This window comes from Papaver somniferum, chromosome 6 (assembly GCF_003573695.1).
Source record: "Papaver somniferum cultivar HN1 chromosome 6, ASM357369v1, whole genome shotgun sequence".
In the NCBI taxonomy this organism is placed as follows: domain Eukaryota; kingdom Viridiplantae; phylum Streptophyta; class Magnoliopsida; order Ranunculales; family Papaveraceae; genus Papaver; species Papaver somniferum.
In genome coordinates, this window is record NC_039363.1 from 88,217,953 (window position 1) to 88,237,152 (window position 19,200).

Sequence of the window (19,200 nt, forward strand, 5' to 3'; positions counted from 1 at the left end):
ACCGTATCCTCACGACATGGAGTTGTTGTATTTATAATTAGTTTTATTTAGTTTGTTCGAGGACTAGCAAAAGCTAAGTGTGGGGGAATCTGATGAGTGCATAATTCATATGATTTTAGTGTCCATTCCATACTTGGTTTAGCTATTATTCTTGCATATTTTCGTATTATTACTCTTGTTTTCTCTTATTTGTCTCTATTAGGTGAATCATCCAAGAAAGAGCAACAAAGTGCTGAAAAGAGATAGGAAGATAAGTATCCTAAATATCCAAGTGCCCAAGTCCAATAGAAGTGGAAGAAGTGCGATGAAAAGGAGCAAAACGCTCAAAATCAAGAGAAGCGCCAAAGACCGATCTTAACTCATTCAAATTAAGGATTTCTCATCATCATCTTGAAGATAATTTAAAAATAAAAAGAATGCAAAAAGAATGAGGTCATTCCGAGTTCGGATGAAAAAGTTGTGGCCAAAACAAGCTTTTATTGAATACCGAAGACAGCAAAGTTCGCGGACGGGTTTCATACTTTAATTCCGAAAATTTCTGCTGGAATTTGAAGTTCGCGGACCGGTACGCGTACTTATCAAGTAGGAAAACGTGTATTAATACCTTGGAAGGCCTAAGGTCACGTTTGCGAGTCTTTATGTCGTATTTTCGGGTCGGGTTCTTGAACCAAACTAAATACTTGATAGCCAAGCAATGTAAACCTACAAAAAGGTATTAGGCCTTTCACATATCATCGGATCTCATATCACAAGTGCTATATCAAAACCTAGGGTTTACCCCTTTAGGTGAAACTACCATTCATCTTCTTTGTAATATGAGGAGCTAAATCCTTTGTTGATTAAGGATGAATTCAATGTTCTAAGCGTGAAGCTTTATTATTAATACAAGTTTATTTGAGGTTTTAATCATCGTCGTTTCTTTTCATTATATCTAGGGTTAATGATTGATTCTTAGATTGGTTTGGGTGCGCAACTAGATTAGTCTATTTATCATTTTATTGCTAGTAGAGAGTTGAACGATCCGTAATTGTCGTGCATCTCCTACACAAGTAGAAAATATGAGACCTTGCAGAGGGATTCTGTAAAGAAATCATGTGTGGAAACAACACCAATAAGTAAACCGAGCGTATTGAGTTTAACTGATGGGATCAAACCTAAATTCACAAACCCTAAAGTGTTTGATTGAGTTACACCTTGTAAGCGTACCTCAAGGTGGCTCAGTTGAATAGAATCCGGTGACTAAGCGTACTTATTATCCGGTGATACAAGGAGTTTTGGGGATAGCAAAGCGTACCTGCTATTCTGCGGTTGGTGATGTATGGTTCTAACGGAAGATAAATAAGTATTCTAATCATGTTAATGCTTGGTAACGGCGAAGGATTCCTTGATCATCTCTTTTCTTTATTATTGTCTTTATATTTATGTTACAACCAAACCCCCCTTTGTTATTTAATTTACCTTGCTGATCAAATAACCTATCAATTACACTGCTCCCTGTGGGAACGATCTCTTACTACCGCTATATTACCAGTTAATTAGTGGGAAATATATTTATTAATTTGTTGAGCCTACGACAGCCCATACAATGAGTTTAAGTCTCCATATACCTTTTGTTGATGAAGTTCCACAAGCTCCCATTAGTAGTTCTTCATCTTCAAATGATGAACGCCGAGAGATCTAAACTCAACTACATTATCTATGTCATGTCCAATACATCTATAAATAGGCTAGAAATCAAGACTTATAGTCTTGATCACTAACATTGACAAACATGCTTGAGATATCAACGCATGCGAGTTCGACCGAGCAATGCTCTAACAATCTCCCCCTTTGTCAATTTTAGTGACAAAACTATCAATACATATGGATTACAATATAAATAAAAATTGAAGCTAAGGTTGTAAGTTTAGTCTCATAGTTGTTGAGGATCCGTAGCTATAACAATGAGAAAAAAAATGCTCTCAATCATTGTTATATAGTGTCATAGTATTATTGCACAACATCAAAGTTCAATTGTATCACAACTTTGACAACAATACTATTGTGATATGTATCACTTCCACTTACATAATGATCCGTAAATCATATGTATTTGTAGCATGAACTACACATTAATTATCCCTCTTTTTGTCAATAAAATTGGCAATGGTACGAAAATTAGTGGGATCCTAATGAAATTTCCATGGAGATACTTCATGACCAAAAGAGAACAACATACCAACAAATCTAGATGCAATCATAAAGCCGAAGCTAAATGCATTCAACAAGGAGTTTATAAAGATACAAGATAACCCCTAAAATATTCCACAACCACACTCCCCACAAAGATATGGCGATTAAGCACAAGTTCAAAAGAACTCTCCCCCATAAAATGTTATTTCCAAAGGAACAACAAAGGCGACCTTTCTTTCACAAGAAAAGAAGGATTTCTTTGGACATAATTAAATCACATGAAAACATGAATTTGAATTCAAAGTATTCAATTGAAATATCCACAAAGGAATTCATGATTAATCCAATCCAAATGCACAATTAAATTAACCACAAGAAAACCCATGATTAATTCAGTCGGAATTACACAACCAAATTAACCACAACGTGATCAATTCAATTGATCATGCTCGACATAAGAGAACTTACGGAGCAACAACTAAAATAACCACAAGAGAATGATCAATTTAGTTGGTCATGCTCAAACATAAGGAACCTTATGGAGCAACACAGTACATACACAAATATGTGGACCGGAGATCGACCAATACTGTGGAATATACAAGGATTCATTCTATCTTTCATCACTATTTGCATAATGACATATGATAGACTTATTTCTTGTGAACAAAAGTTCTATCCTTTCTCTTATCAAACTAGTGATGTAAAAGGCTTTAACTTTTGTTTGTCAAAAGTTAATTCTATATTTTATCAATACATTCATATCAACATAATAGAGATAACTTTTGAACAAGTATGGGACAATCATAGTTCACGGACGCAAACACACATATCCCATAACAATTTGCAATATATAAAACCATAAAGATCAAAATTGCAAACATCATCTTCCAAAAAACTTAGAATTTAAGTTAATAAATCTAAAAACATAGAAGATGAAAATTGTTGGACATAGCTATGTGTACTCACAATAATGGCTATTCCAAACCATAGTTATGCTTCCAAAAACATAAAAAGAAGATTAACTAGACATTCAAAGTTCCTTGAGAACCTCATACCTTTCAATGAATCCATCATATAAGGTGTCACTGATTTCCTTTACTCTTCTCACCGTAGAAACTCCATGTTCGTGAGTAAGAAAACAAACTTTTCGATCAACAACCCGAGCAAGTTGTGTAGCTTTGACACAATTCATGATGAGCTTTTTCTGATTCCGTATCAGAATATTTTGATTTGCAAGGATTTTGGCCTGACCATCCAAGAGTTGGTTTATTTGCAGTTGAAGATTTGCAAACTCGACCTTTGAGTCGTTTTGAAAACGAGTTAAATCCTTGACAGAATCATCAATCCAAGAGTTGTGATCCTTTCTTGCAAGCATCTTCTTTAGAACCAGCTCTTGAATTTACTCACGTCCTTGAATGTCTTCCTTCATATCAAGATGCACAATCTCTTGAGATTTTGCAGAGTTCTCCATATAATTCTTTTTAGGGATGGATTAATACAATATAAGATATATATGTATTAAGAGAAGACACTTCTCATTAAGGAAACCCTATGAACTCACATGAGTAGGACAAGGACGTTCACGGACCGTTCACAAGAGAAGGATGGATTTAAACCAAATCCATTAAGAGGAAAAAAAAACACGATGTTTGTCAAATATTGCTCAATAATCCTTAGAATTAGAGCCTGAGTCATAAAACAGACTTTCATAACTTTGATTGATTGACAAAAAAAAACGATATACAATGACATACAACAAATCTTGAGACTCCCATAGTCATCATCCTTGTTCCTCTCAAGATAGATTCAAGGATGAGGTTGACTAAAGTTAGGTAAAGGAGTGAGAAGTGATCTCACTACCAAACATGGAAGAAGGGTTGTACAGGTTGTTTGACCATTTTACTTGTATATTCCCTTTTTTCCATTGATTATAACGTATTCCAGGGGAATTAGTCATAAACCCTTTCAAAAGTCCATCTGAAGGATTTTTCTGAGGACTGAGTATATGACCTCTAGAAATAGGTTCCAGAAAAAGGAATTTGGAGGATTTCCATTTTCTTGATCTTGACTTACCAGACTTGTTCTAATAAACACATGGAAAGTCTTCATTAGTGGCACAAGAGTTTATACCGTAATGAGGAACATGCAACCTGTGATGATTTCCAGAAGAGAGATATTTTTTATAAGAATTCCGGTTTTCTGTCGGCAAGAGATTCACTGTAGATGTCGTCAGAGGATTTACTCCATTGACAGTAGAAAGAAGCAAATTATGGAGAATAGAAATCTGTTTTTTTTTTTCTTCTGGCAAAGAAATGAAGAGCATAGTGATTCTTTTTGCTAGAGCATTGCTCGGTCGAACTCGCATGCGTTGCTATCTCAAGCATGTTTGTCAATGTTAGTGATCAAAAGTATAAGTCTTGATTTCTAGTCTACTATAGCTAAGGTCTCGTACTAGGATAGAAAGTGTAGTTGAGCTCAAGAACTCCATGGAAATCATCATACAAGACGAAGGACTACTCAAGGAACTGGTGGATCTTCATCGACTAAAAGGTATGTGGAGACTTGAACTTATCTATCACTCAAAAGTCTATTATCTCCTCTCTTGAGACAAAAGTCGTTTTGCTATATAGACTTATATTATACACATTTAGTATTTCGAGCCGAGTTTACCTCGCCTATCTACTTCTTGAAATATGTGTTGGTAAAGCTTTCGCTTTAGCTAGGTTCATATTTACCTAGTGATGAAAGTCATGTTATGTTTCAATCACTTTGAAAATTGCTCTGACAAGAAATGGTTTGTGAATAACAACTATATAACGTCCTCTGAGAATGTTTCAATGATTGAAATGAGAGTTTAGACTATATAACCATTTGGAGGATATGAGCATTGTTGTGGAAACACATATATGTATAAGTCCTTATTGCTTGAACCAAAGTTTGCGAACTTTGTTGATCAAGTGAACCGGAGTAGTGTGTGAGCTAAGTCCGCCAACTCAGTCCGCGAACTGGAGAAGTTCTCAAACCTGAGAATTTCTGCTGGAGTTTGTGAACTCCATCCGGGAAATTAAGTCCGCGAACTTGAGTAGGTTATGTCTAAAAATGATGTTTAGTGAACTTATCTTTATAAACTAAGGAATGCAATTGCAAACCGTGGCTATAGAGTTCATGAACCGATTCATGTGAATCAAATTGTTTTTGCTTCAATTGTGTCTTGTGTAGTACATAAGATTTCCTTGCAATTGAAAAACTCTTTAACTAGTTCGTTTGAGTCATTTGAACTAGTTATGTTGAAGAAGAACATGGTTGATATGAAAGTGATCATATGGCTAACCATTTGGTTAACTATTGTTGAACCAACTAATGTACAAGTTTGGGTACGGTTACACAAGCCCAGGAACGTGCATTTCATTTGTGTATAACAAGCTATGTTTTCAATCTAACGGTTGATAAATATTAGCTTGAATCTAATCAGGTTTTCATCTAACGGTGAATATTGAATGCTTTGTTACTAAGCTAACATTGATTGCAAACCCTGATTTGAAAGACTATATAAGGAAGAACTCTAGCAACTGGAAAACCTAATCCCCACACATTCTGTGTGATACTAGTTTTGCTAAGCTAGAGTCGATTCTCCTTTAACCTTTGGTTTCTTCTTCTAAACCAGGTTAACGACTTAAAGACTTCATTGGGATTGTGAAGCCATATCGATACTACTTTTCTTGTAGTTGTGTGATCTGATCTTGTTGTTTCTATCGTACGAGTACAATTGTAATAATTGGATTGAGATTTCTATCTCTGATAGGCAAGATAATAAGTAATCACAAACATCTTCGTCTCATCATTTGTGATTCCACAATATCTTTTTTCGCTGCGTCGATTAAGACTATTGTGGGGTGATTGATAATACTAGGATGTTCTTCGGAAATATAAGTCTGGATTATCAATTGGTCCATGTTCACCTTGATTTATCAAAAGACGGAACAAAACTCATAGGTATATTTGTGGGAGACGGATTTATCTATTATCATGGACTTTTCTGTGTGATACAGATTTGTTTATTAATGTCTTCGACTTTGGGTCGTAGCAACTCTTAGTTGTGGGTGAGATCATCTAAGGGAATCAAGTACGTAACATCATGTTGGGATCAGAGACGTAGGAGCATAATTGTACCTTGGATCAGTGTGAGATTGGTTGGGGTTCAACTACAGTCCAGACCGAAGTTAATTTGGAGTAGGCTAGTGTCTGTAGCGGCTTAATATAGTATGTGTTCAATCTGGACTAGGTCCCGGGGTTTTTTCTGCATTTGAAGTTTCCTCGTTAACAAAATTTTTGTGTCTGTGTTATTTCTTTTCCGCATTATATTTGTTTATATAATTGAAATAATACAGGTTGTGCGTTTTTCAATCAATTAGAATATCCGACCTTTTGGTTGTTGATTTAAATTGATTGACACTTGGATATTGGTCTTTGGTACCATCCAAGTTTATCTCTCTTGTATTTAAAGTGATACTCGCAATTTGATTGAGTAAGATTTAAATCGAGAGATAGAGATAAAAACTCTTTGATATACTTTTTGTCTAGATTGAGTCTGACTGTCTGGTTGATTTTCTAGAAAGTATATTGGGGTTTGTCCAAACATATTGATAAGCGAAATATTAGGTGTGGTTGTTAGACCCCCGCTTTTTCAATTGGTATCAGAGCAGGAAAAAACGTTTAAAACTTTACAAGTCTGTGTTTGTTGCGATCTGACTCTATGGACAGAGATAGTATCTCAATAAACGTACCACCAGTCTTCGATGGCTCAAACTACCCAGGGTGGAAAGTTGCTATGAATGCTTTTCTTCAAGCTCGTGATTTTCGAACTTGGGTACGTGTCGTTAATGGCTATGATCCTCCGGTTAATACAAAAGGCGTTGTATCTATACCTAAGGATGTTTGTAGTTATAGTCCCGAAGAATCTCTTCCTGCAATGCAAAACTCTGACGGATTAAATGCTATCAGACATGCCATTACCCCAGACCTTCAACACCATGTGTCTACTTGCATTAAGTCTAAAGATGCCTGGGATATCTTAGAAACTATGTTTGAAGACAATAGATACGTTTCTAAGAAGTATGTCATCGATGGAGGAAATAACCTCAACACCCTCTCCAAAAATACCTCTCTTGGAAAGGTAAAAATTCTTGATCAAAATTATGTTCAAACATTTGCATTCAATGCTGCTTCCGACACAAGTGAAACCTCTAACTTTTCTTGGGCTGATGAATGTTGCTCAAATGGTGATTGGTTCAATAAACCATTAATAACAGAAAGGATCAAAGAATTTGTAAAAAGAAGCATTAGGTGTGATAAACATCTTCTGTCATCTTTTGCAGCTAATGATTCTGTGAATGAAAAATCTATAAGTGTCAGCGATTTGAATTCGTCTGATGGATGGGATGAACCTCCATCTCATGCGGCAGAAACATCCACATACTCAAAGTCTGATTCAGAAGTTGAGTCTGACACAGAGATTTTCGAATTCTTGAATAGAGAGGTTCTTCAAGAAATCTTCAATTAAAAGCTTAATTGAAGAAACTATAATCGTTAATCCAGGTGAAAGATCTTGAGATAGATTGTCTTAATGATAAATTCACCAGAACCATTGCTCTAAAGGAAAAAGAGACTAATACTCTCAAGGATGATCTACAAAGATTATCCGGGAGCTCTAACAAAATCTCAGCAATGTTATTTGGTCAGAAATCCTTTGGAAATACACATGGTTTAGGATTTAAACGCAAAGCTGCAGGCACTATCAACCATATTGTTTCTATTAATCATGGAAAGATAAAGGATGATAGTTGTGATAAAAAGAAGGCACTTCGACAAGACAAAGGATCCCTGATTTGTTCGTTTTGTGGAAATGCAAATCATGTTCAGAGCACGTGCTGGAGATTCAAAAAGAGCAATAAGAAAATTATCCAACTGCAAAAGAACATGGAAAAGATGAAACTGGATAATCAACCTGGGTCTCATAAAACCAGTGCTTCCAGATTCAGAAGAGGTAAGAAATCTGTTTACACAACAAACCTTGTTAAACCACTACGTGGAAAACAAGGGGAGCGTTTGGCTCACAACGTCTTTGTCTAGCTCCAGAGACGTTCGCATCCTCATCTTTAACTTCAGAAAATGAGGTTTTGTGTCTTTTTGGCTCAAGTATTGTATTTTTGTTAAGAAAATATTCTCCTAAAAATATAGATATTTGGTCATTAAACCTCAAAAGACTTGTTCTTCTAGGGTTTAGTCGTTCATTAGTCTATCTATAAAATTGTTTATAGACTTCCTTTTTAATAAAAGATACAGTTTCATGGCTCCTGTAACTAGAGGTACCACTAGCAGAGATGCAGTCGAAGCAGCTAACGTGTATCTGTGTAAAGGAATTTCTTCTTCAAGGATGAAGAGAGTGAAGGCTACAAATAATGGAGAAGGTTCTTCCTCAAACTTTCTCTTATCTGGTTGTCATTTTGATAATAATTTTAGAGGCATAGTGAAAGATTTCATCAACAAGAGAAATAATTTAAAATCTCAAATTGTTTCCTCTTTGGAAAAGATAACTCACTATGACGAAATGTTGTCTCTAACCAAGAACACTTTGGGTAATCTAAAAAGAAAACTCAATGAGTTAAATGATATTTCTGAAGATTTGGAGGAATTGAATGATCCCATAATCAATGGGTTTTTCAATAACGATAAGGAATTCTCGGTAGATGCCTTGAGAAAGCTCTATTTTGCTTAGTAAATCTTCTATTTTTCTTGTTTTGCTTAGAAGAATAACTAGATTTGTGAATAAACATTATTGTGATTACATATAGCTATGTCCAACGTTTTCATCTTCATGTTTTTAGATTTATTGGTTTAAATTCTAAATTTGTTTGGAAGATGATTTTTGCAGTATTAATCTTTATGGTTTTATATATTGAAATATTGTTATGGGATATGTATGTTTACGTCCGTGAACTTGATTGTACCATACCGTGTCAAAAGTAAAGTCATTTGTGAGTTGATATGTATGTATTAATGAAAGAATATATTGACTTTTGACAAATACAAAAGTTAAGCCTATTATGTCAATTTTTTATGGAAGATAGGTTAAAATCTTTTGTTTTCAAGGATTATGTCTATTGGATGTCATTGTGCAAATGGTGATGGAAAAATAGAATGAATCCTTGTGTATTCCGCAGTATGATCTTCCCTGATCCATATTTTATGTATTACTGTGAGACTCCGTAATGTGTCTTATGTTGAGCACTAAACAACCAAGTTGATTTTTTGATTAACCTTGTTGTCGTTCCGTGAGATACTTTATGTCGAGCATTTTGAACTAAATTAATCATCTTGTTTGGTTATTTAGTTATGACTCCGTAAGTTTTCTTATGTTTGAGCGTTTTTGACTGGGTTGATTATTTTCGTGATTAACTTAGTCATTGCTCCATAGATTCTCTTATGTAGAGTATGACCAATTAAATTGATTACTTTTGTGATTAGTTTAGTTGTGTATTTCGATTATATTAATTGTGGGTTTTCTTGTGATTAATATAATTGAGTGCTTTTAAGTATCCATAAGTTTGCTTGTGTTGAGCATTTCCAATTAAGTAAGTCATGGGTTCGTTTATGATTAATTTAATTGAGTTTTTTTTTTTGGATTCAAATTCATACTTGTATGTAATTTTTTATGTCCAAAGAAATCCTTCTTTTCTTTTTGAAATTAAGGTCGCTCTTGTTGTTCTTTCGGGAATGACATAATATGGGGGAGAGTTCTTTTGAACTTGTGCTTGATTGCCAAGTCTTTGTGGGGAGTGCGGCTGTGGAATATTTTAGGGGTTATCTTGTATATTTATAGACTCCTTGATTAATGCATTTAGCTTCGGCTTTATGATTGCATCTAAATAAGATGATATATGCTTTCTTTTGGTCATGAAATGTCTCTTTAGGAAATTTCATTAGGATCCCGTTCTTGTACCTTTACCAATTTTATTGACAAAAAGGGGGAGAATTAATATGTAGTTCACACTACAAATACATATGCTTTTCGGATCATGATGTAAGGGGGAGTGGTTTCCAAGTGAGATGGAGTATTAACTAAGGGGGAGTAACATATCACCATAGTATTATTGTTAAAGTTGTGATACAATTGAACTTTGACGCTGTGTAATGATACTATGACATTGTATAACAATGATTGAGAACTCTTGTTTTCTCGTTGTTATAACTACGGATTTTCAACAACGGTGATGCTAAACTTACAACCTTTGGGATCATTGGAGTACTTGGAAGTGATGAAGATTTCAAGTAATGTTGAAGATTAGGCATGTGGAATAGGATCTACAAAAGTTTATTTATATATTTTTTGTTTTCCATATGTATTGATAATTTTGTCACTAAAATTGACAAAGGGGGAGATTGTTAGAGCATTGCTCGGTCGAACTCGCATGCGTTGCTATCTCAAGCATGTTTGTCGATGTTAATGATCAAAACTATAAGTCTTGATTTCTAGTCTATTATAGCAAAGGTCTCGGACTAGGATAGAAAGTGTAGTTGAGCTCAAGAACTCCATGGCAATCATCATACAAGATGAAGGACCACTCAAGGAACTGGTGGATCTTCATCGACTAAAAGGTATGTGGATACTTGAACTTATATATCACTCAAAAGTATATTTATCTCCTATCTTGTGACAAAATTCGTTTTGCTATACAGACGTAGATTATACACATTTGGTATTTTGAGCCGAGTTTACCTCGCCTATCTACTTCTCGAAATATGTGTTGATAAAGATTTCGCTTTAGCCAAGTTCATCTTTACCTAGTGACGAAAGTCATGTTATGTTTCAATCACTTTGAAAATTGCTCTGACGAGAAATGGTTTGTGAATAACAACTATATAACGTCCTCTGAGAATGTTTCAATGATTGAAATGAGAGTTTGGACTATATAACCATTTGGAGGATATGAGCATTGTTGTGGAAACACATATATGTATAAGTCCTTATTGCTTGAACCGAAGTTTGCGAACTTTGTTGATCAAGTGAACCGGAGTAGTGCGTGAGCTAAGTCCGCGATCTCAGTACGCGAACCCAGTCCGCGAACTGGCGAAGTTCTCAAACGCGAGAATTTCTGCTGGAGTTTGTGAACTCCATCCGGGAACTTAAGTCCGCGAACCCAGTCCGTGAACTTGAGTAGGTTATGTCTAAAAATGATGTTTAGTGAACTTATCTTTATAAACTAAGGAATGCAATTGCAAACCGTGGCTATAGAGTTCATGAACCGATTCATGTGAATCAAATCGTTTTTGCTTCAATTGTGTCTTGTGTAGTACATAAGATTTCCTTGCAATTGAACAACTCTCTAACTAGCTCGTTTGAGTCATTTGAACTAGTTATGTTGAAGAAGAACATGGTTGATATGAAAGTTATCATATGTCTAACCATTTGGTTAACTATTGTTGAACCAACTAATGTACAAGTTTGGGTACGGTTATACAAGCCCAGGAACGTGCATTTCATTTGTGTATAACAAGCTATGTTTTCAATCTAACAGTTGATAAATATTAGCTTGAATCTAATCAGGTTTTCATCTAACGGTGAATATTGAATGCTTTGTTACTAAGCTAACATTGATTGCAAACCCTGATTTGAAAGACTATATAAGGAAGAACTCTAGCAACTGGAAAACCTAATCCCCACACATTCTGTGTGATACTAGTTTTGCTAAGCTATAGTCGATTCTCCTTTAACCTTTGGTTTCTTCTTCTAAACCAGGTTAACGACTTAAAGACTTCATTGGGATTGTGAAGCCATATCGATACTACTTTTCTTGTAGTTGTGTGATCTGATCTTGTTGTTTCTATCGTACGAGTACAATTGTAATAATTGGATTGAGATTTCTATCTCCGATAGGCAAGATAAAAAGTAATCACAAACATCTTCGTCTCATCATTTGTGATTCCACAATATCTTTTTTCGCTGCGTCGATTAAGACTATTGTGGGGTGATTGATAATACTAGGATGTTCTTCGGAAATATAAGTCTGGATTATCAATTGGTCCATGTTCACCTTGATTTATCAAAAGACGGAACAAAACTCATAGGTATATTCGTGGGAGACGGATTTATCTATTATCATGGACTTTTCTGTGTGATACAGATTTGTTTATTAATGTCTTCGACTTTGGGTCGTAGAAACTCTTAGTTATGGGTGAGATCATCTAAGGGAATCAAGTACGTAGCATCATGTTGGGATCAGAGACGTAGGAGCATAACTGTACCTTGGATCAGTGTGATATTGATTGGGGTTCAACTACAGTCCAGACCGAAGTTAGTTTGGAGTAGTCTAGTGTTTGTAGTGGCTTAATACAATGTGTGTTCAATATGGACCAGGTCCCGGGGGTTTTCTGCATTTGCGGTTTCCTCGTTAACAAAATTCTGGTGTCTGTGTTGTTTCTTTTCCGCATTATATTTGTTTATATAATTGAAATAATACAGGTTGTGCGTTGTTCAATCAATTAGAATATCCGACCTTTTGGTTGTTGATTTAAATTGATTGAAACTCAGATATTGGTCTTTGGTACCATCCAAGTTTATCTCTCTTGTATTTAAATTGAGACTCGCAGTTTGCTTGAGTAAGATTTAAATCGAGAGATAGAGATAAAAACTCTTTGATATACTTTTTGTCTAGATTGAATCTGACTATCTAGTTCATTCTCTATAAAGTATATTGGAGTTTATCCATACAGATTGCTAAGAAAAATATTGGGTGTGGTTGTTAGACCCCCTCTTTTTCACTTTTTACCACAGAAAGAAAAGCATCGTGGATTAGAGATCTGCCTGTCTTGACCCTTAACTTTTTCCGGCACATGCAAATTTTTCAAGTGATTCACAGAGGAAAATTATTTGGATAAACTTTTCTTTTCACTAGGTAAGGCTTTGTGAATATCAGAAGAAGGTGTAGAAGATGACTTACTCATCAAAACAGAGTTTTCCCTTTTCAAGGTGTTACACTGTTCTCGGGTATAACGAAGAGATGCAACAAGTTTCTCTTTTTCAACACGATAATTGTTTATTTCTGATGAATGATCCTTGATTAGAAGTTCTTCTCTAGTTGAGTCTTCTTTAACAGTATTTTCAAGCATACTAATCTTTTCACGCTGTAGAGTAGTTTCTTGAACCAGTTTTTCGATATTGTTAGAGAGAGATTCAATAAAGCAGTAGAGTTCACGTTCCCTTTCAAGAGATTTCTCTAATTCATCAATAAGCTGATCATTCTTTTCTTCAAAATTCTTGATTTTAGAAGATTAAATATCAATGATTTCAGCAGATTTTTTTAACGTTCTGGTGAGTTCCATTTCTGATTCTGACATGATCTGACAAATCTTGTCTTTCCCTCGGGATTCGGAAGAATATTCTAAGGAGTTATACTTTGAGGCAAAAACAAGATTTTTGGTGTAATCAGAAACTGTGGAAGACATATCAATATGCGTTAACTTGTGAGATACTTTTTAGGTCCACAGATAACTACAAACACAGACTTATAAGGTCTTTGATGTGTTTTCCTGCTCTGATACCAAATTAATATACGGGGGTCTAACAACCACACCCAACAATTCGTTTGGCAATCTGCGAGGATTTACTCCAATACACTTTCTAGAGAATCAACTTGACAGTCAGACTCAATCTAGAAAATAAAGTATATCAAAGAGTTTAATATCTCTAACTCTTAATTCAATCTGCAATCAGCAAATAGAAATCTACGATCCCGATTGAATATAAGAGGAGTAAACTTGAACGGTACCAAAGACCAATGTTCAAGTGTCAATCAGTGTAAATCAACATCCAAAGGTTGGATATTATAATTGATTGATCTAACGCACAACCTGTGATATTATATAACAAAATATAATGCGGAAAAGAAATAACACAAACACCAGAATTTTGTTAACGAGGAAATCGCAAATGCATAAAAACCCCGGGACCTGGTCCAGTTTGAACGCCACATTGTATTAAGCCGCTACAGACACTAGCATACTACCAATTAACTTCGTACTGGACTGTAGTTGAACCCTAATCAATTTCACTCTGACTCAAGGTACAATTGCGTTCCTTACGTCTCTGATCCCAGCAGGATACTACGCACTTGATTCCCTAAGCTGATCTCACCCACAACCAAGAGTTCCGACGACCCAAAGTCAAAGACTTGATAAACAAATCTGTCTCATACAAAAAAGTCTATAGGATTGAATAAATCTGTCTCCCGCAAAAATACCCAAGAGTTTTTGTTCCGTCTTTTGATAAATCAAGGTGAATAAGAACCAATTGATAAACCAGACTTATATTCCCGAAGAACATCCTAGTATTATCAATCACCTCACAGTAATCCAAATCGTATTGTGAATACCAATATTATGCGGAGCACGTGTCACGATCTTATTAATCGCATACAGAATAACTGTGTAGCCCTCGCTATACAGAGAAACCTAAGGGGCAGAGGATACCTTTGCAGATCTACTTTATCTTATCCCAAGAAGGGATACTTCGACGGCCAAGATGGATAAAGTAAAGTCTAGTCTAGAGAGGAAGATGGCGAAGGGACAAAGGTAAATGACGCATCTAATCATCATTAAATGCACAAATCTCTTATCTACACGCATAAACAAAGCACGTGGAGAGCAGTGACGTGGTGGAATCTGGCTGGCAAATGTTAGCGGTGAATGAAGGTACAATCTGTACCGAGGTTGGGTAGTTCCCGAAAAAACGTGGGTCAGCTGAAGTGGCATAGTTCGACTGGAGAAAGCACGCGGCGAACGAAGGTACCATTTGTACGGAAGGTATATCAGGAAACGATGGATCCAAAGAAAGCAAAGATATACCTGGAGCAGAGAGGGTTATAAATACCAAGCCTCACCAACAAACTAAAGGCATTCAATACCTAGGAGAAGGAGATCTAATCTTAAACTTATACCTCTTTAATGTTTAGAACTTAAGTATTTACTTCATCTTGAGTTCTCTCTATTAATTTAGGAAGCATTTAAGATCTTTGTAACCACCACAACTTAATACAAACAAATCGCTCATTACCCCGTGGACATAGACGAAAGTCGAACCATGTAATATCTTGTGTCTCATGATAACTTAGTAGCATTTACATTATATTTGTGTTCTTCGTTTTTATCGTGATCTTAGATATCTTTTATTACTTAGTATCATTAGTTCATCAGAGGTATCATTACTACATAGTTCCCGAACCTCTGAACTGTTTACATTACATAGACTACGGGAAAATTAGTAGTCACAGTTTGGCGCTAGAAGGTTTTGCTCACCAGATTGAGTTTTTGTATTTCGTCATTTATTTCAACTTACGCATCTTATTTAACGAAGAAATCTGAGTTCAACATCGATGGATCTCACTCTCTAGTGATTTGTTCATCAATTGTTTTTGCAAGTTCTTGGAGTTAATAGCCTCTAGAAACTCGCAATCTTACAAATCTACAAAAATTTCTCCAAAAACGTACTTACAAAACGTCGAAACTTTTGTTTTGTACTAAACAACCTTTTCCGACAAAGTATCCTTCAGATCTGAGTACCTCTGACCACTGAGAAATCTTAGCAAGGATTTAAGGAAGCAAAAATCTTTTCAAGCATTTAATGCTCCATCTTTCAAAAAGATCTGACACCTTTTTTAATTGTTTTCAACGTTTAAGGTTGTTGTTTTTCCAATGGTGTCATAAGAAATTTAATACATGTCTTTCCAAACGTCATTTCAGTCTTTTTTCCTGAAAAAGATGCCCAACCGTCTTTTGTGTCAGAGCATTAAGTGCTACTTTTGATGAAGGCACCCAAGTAGCAAAGTTTGTCGTTTTTTCTATAACCGCATGATAGAAAAAGCCGAAGGCATGCGAAAACCAAGTGATGTACCAACAAGCTCACGATCAGAAGTTACGAGAGGAAGATCTCAAAAGCCATCTCAAGCAAACCAAAGAACAGAAGCAGAGGACGGGCAAAGTGAAATAGCAAGAAGAAAAATCGCTAACAAGCCACCTATTCCTGCTGAAGGGATGGGGAAAACATCAGGAGCATATCCACTTTATGGTATGTCATTTCCGGAGCATCTTAATGCAACAAAGCCACCTGCGGCCAACGTAGGGTTACCTAGAACCTCAGCCCCTACGGGACGGGGATTTGCAAACCTGACTCCGATCTAACTAGATCCCGACGCTCCGATTATAGAAGAAGGAGTGGATAACTATGAGGATCCGGCCTACAACACTCCTCAGGGTGGTGGAATCCACAATGAAGACCAAATAGCAGCACAAGTAGCAGCTTTGCAACTCCGTAACAAGGAGCATGAGGATGCAATGCACGCGATGGACCAAGAGAACCAGAACCTGAAATATATGTTGGATCTGCATATCGATGGTTCCCAAACTCACCCTCCGTTAAAGAGGCGTGAAAACGGAGCTACCTCAGGAAGACGAAGGGTGGATCTTAACCCACCAAAGGCTAACCCACCAGGGGGAGCCAGGAGAACGCAGCATGATCCAAACTAAATGGATCCAACTTACAAGCCCTCTCAGTTTTACTATGATGATATATTCTCAAGAGATGCTCACAATGTGAACATGGTCATGGAGAAAATTGAGAAAATGAGAAAGGATATACAAGGATTGAAAACCGGTCACACGGGAGCAAGGATAGAAGAGGTGCTCCAGGAAGCGAAAACCTCTCCGTTGTATTTTCACATTTTGAGGGAGCCTATCCCTGCGAAATGTCCAGTACCTACATTTCAGGCTTACAATAGTACCTCTGATCCTGTAGCACACCTACGGTATTACACTCTTGTCCTTGCCCATTGGGAAATAGATGAGGTAGTACTTTGTAGGTACTTTCCTGCAAGCTTAACAGGGCCAGCATTGGCTTGGTATGACAACTTACCAGCAAACTCAATTAACTCTTTCGAGCAATTGTCTACGGTTTTCTTGGAGACATACATGTACATCAAGTCAACAAAGGCAGGGTTAAATAGGTTATTTGTTTTATCTATCGGACCCTGGGAGACATTGATGCAATACACATACAGGTGGCAAAAGACATGCCAAGCAATCGGGAAATTCAATCCAGAAATTAGAATTAATTGTTATAAGTATGGACTTGACAGAACCTCAACCATCTTCGTGGAACTTCACAACCGAGCCCTTGATTCTGGAGGAGAGCTTAGGGTTGTCCAATATCGCTACATCAGACTTGAAGAAATCCAGAAGGACAACCCAAGCGCACAAGCAAAGACGACAGCAGCTCCACAACGAACCAACTCTATGGAACCAATTCCGGAGATACCTAAGAGGCAAAATGAAGCCGGGGCAGAACCATCTCTCGAGACAAAAGATCCAAATATGGAGATGGCAAAGGCATAGGAAGATGAAGAGAAGAATTTGTAGATAAAGTATACACAAAGCTAAACATCACGTTCTTCCATATTCTAAGCAAGGAAGGAGCGAAGCCGGGTTTTCCGTACCCTAACACTAGGGGAAAGCAACCAGATAAAACAAAGGAAGCTAAGGAATACTGTGAGTACCACCAGTACTACGGGAATACAATTGATACATGCTATCACCTAAGGAACACGATCCAAAGATTCAACGAAGGAAAGTTCATGGAGTACGTGCAGATACAACCAGCTGATACTGAGGTATCCCCTAAGAAAACGGTAGAACTACCTCAGGACGGCAATTACATCAACATGATTATCTTCTCCGGCAGAGGTCAGGAGGAGCTACTCGAAGACATCCTCGAGTTATCTCGAAACAGAAGAAATCTAGAAGCCCATGAGGTATTCAAGATAAGCGGGCCACCTACTAGCACTTGGGAAGAATGGATGGCTATGCCATTAACATTCTCAACAAGGGATGTCAACCAAGACGTTGAGATGCACAATGATCCACTTGTGATCACTCTTCCTATACACGGATGGAACGTCACAAAGGTCCTCACTGATGGGGGAAGCTTATTGAATGTATTATTCTATGAACCTTACCTACGTATGGGTTTGAGAACTGAGTAAATGGATTCATCCACTTGCACAATATACGGTTTCAACGGAGCAGTCTCTTGACCAAAAGGAGACATTGTCTTACAGGTGCACGCTAGACCCTTAGTAACCAATACAAGGTTCTGTGTTGTGGAAGCACCTTGGCGATACAACGTAATCATAGGCAGGCTATGGGTCCATCGACTGCGAGGAACAACTTCAACATATCACCAGTACCTTCGATTCCTTACACCTATGGGTGAAATGGAAATCAAAGGTGACCAGCAAGACGCGAGGCTATGCAATCTGGCAGAGGTCAGACCAAACGAAGAAACATCTGCTGCCCAACAACACGAAAGAAAAAGACGAAAGGCGAACACCAAGGAAGTGAAGGATTGAGCCTTTTTAGTACCCGAAGCCACCTCAGTTCCGGAGATAAGCACCTCCGCCACTCCGGGGGCGAACGTCTCCGCCAAATGACAATTACAGAAATGCACTCCTCTACGACCTCAGAATCAAACCTTCTCCCCAGTGGAACCAATGAAGAAAATCAATATCGACGCCGAAAAGGAACCAAAGATGATCAACATCGGAACTTCACTAGAAGAAGACGAGGATATGCAACTACAAAGGTTACTACGGGACTACGCATATGTCGTTGCATGGTCGATGGAAGACATGCCAGGAATTGATCCGAATTTGGTATCCCACCATCTTCGGCTCAAACCAGAAATGCCACCATTCAAGCAACGTATCCGCAAGGTGGCAGATATCTACCAAGAAGCGGTAGAAAAGAAGTTGCAAAAACTATTAGAAACAGGATTCATACGAGAAGTAAAGTATCCCACGTGGATATCCAATATGGTAATCGTACCTAAGAAGAACGGAGGCGTACGAATCTGCATCGGTTTTAGCAATCTCAACAAAGCCTGCCCCAAGGACAGCTACCCACTGCCAAACATTGAACAAC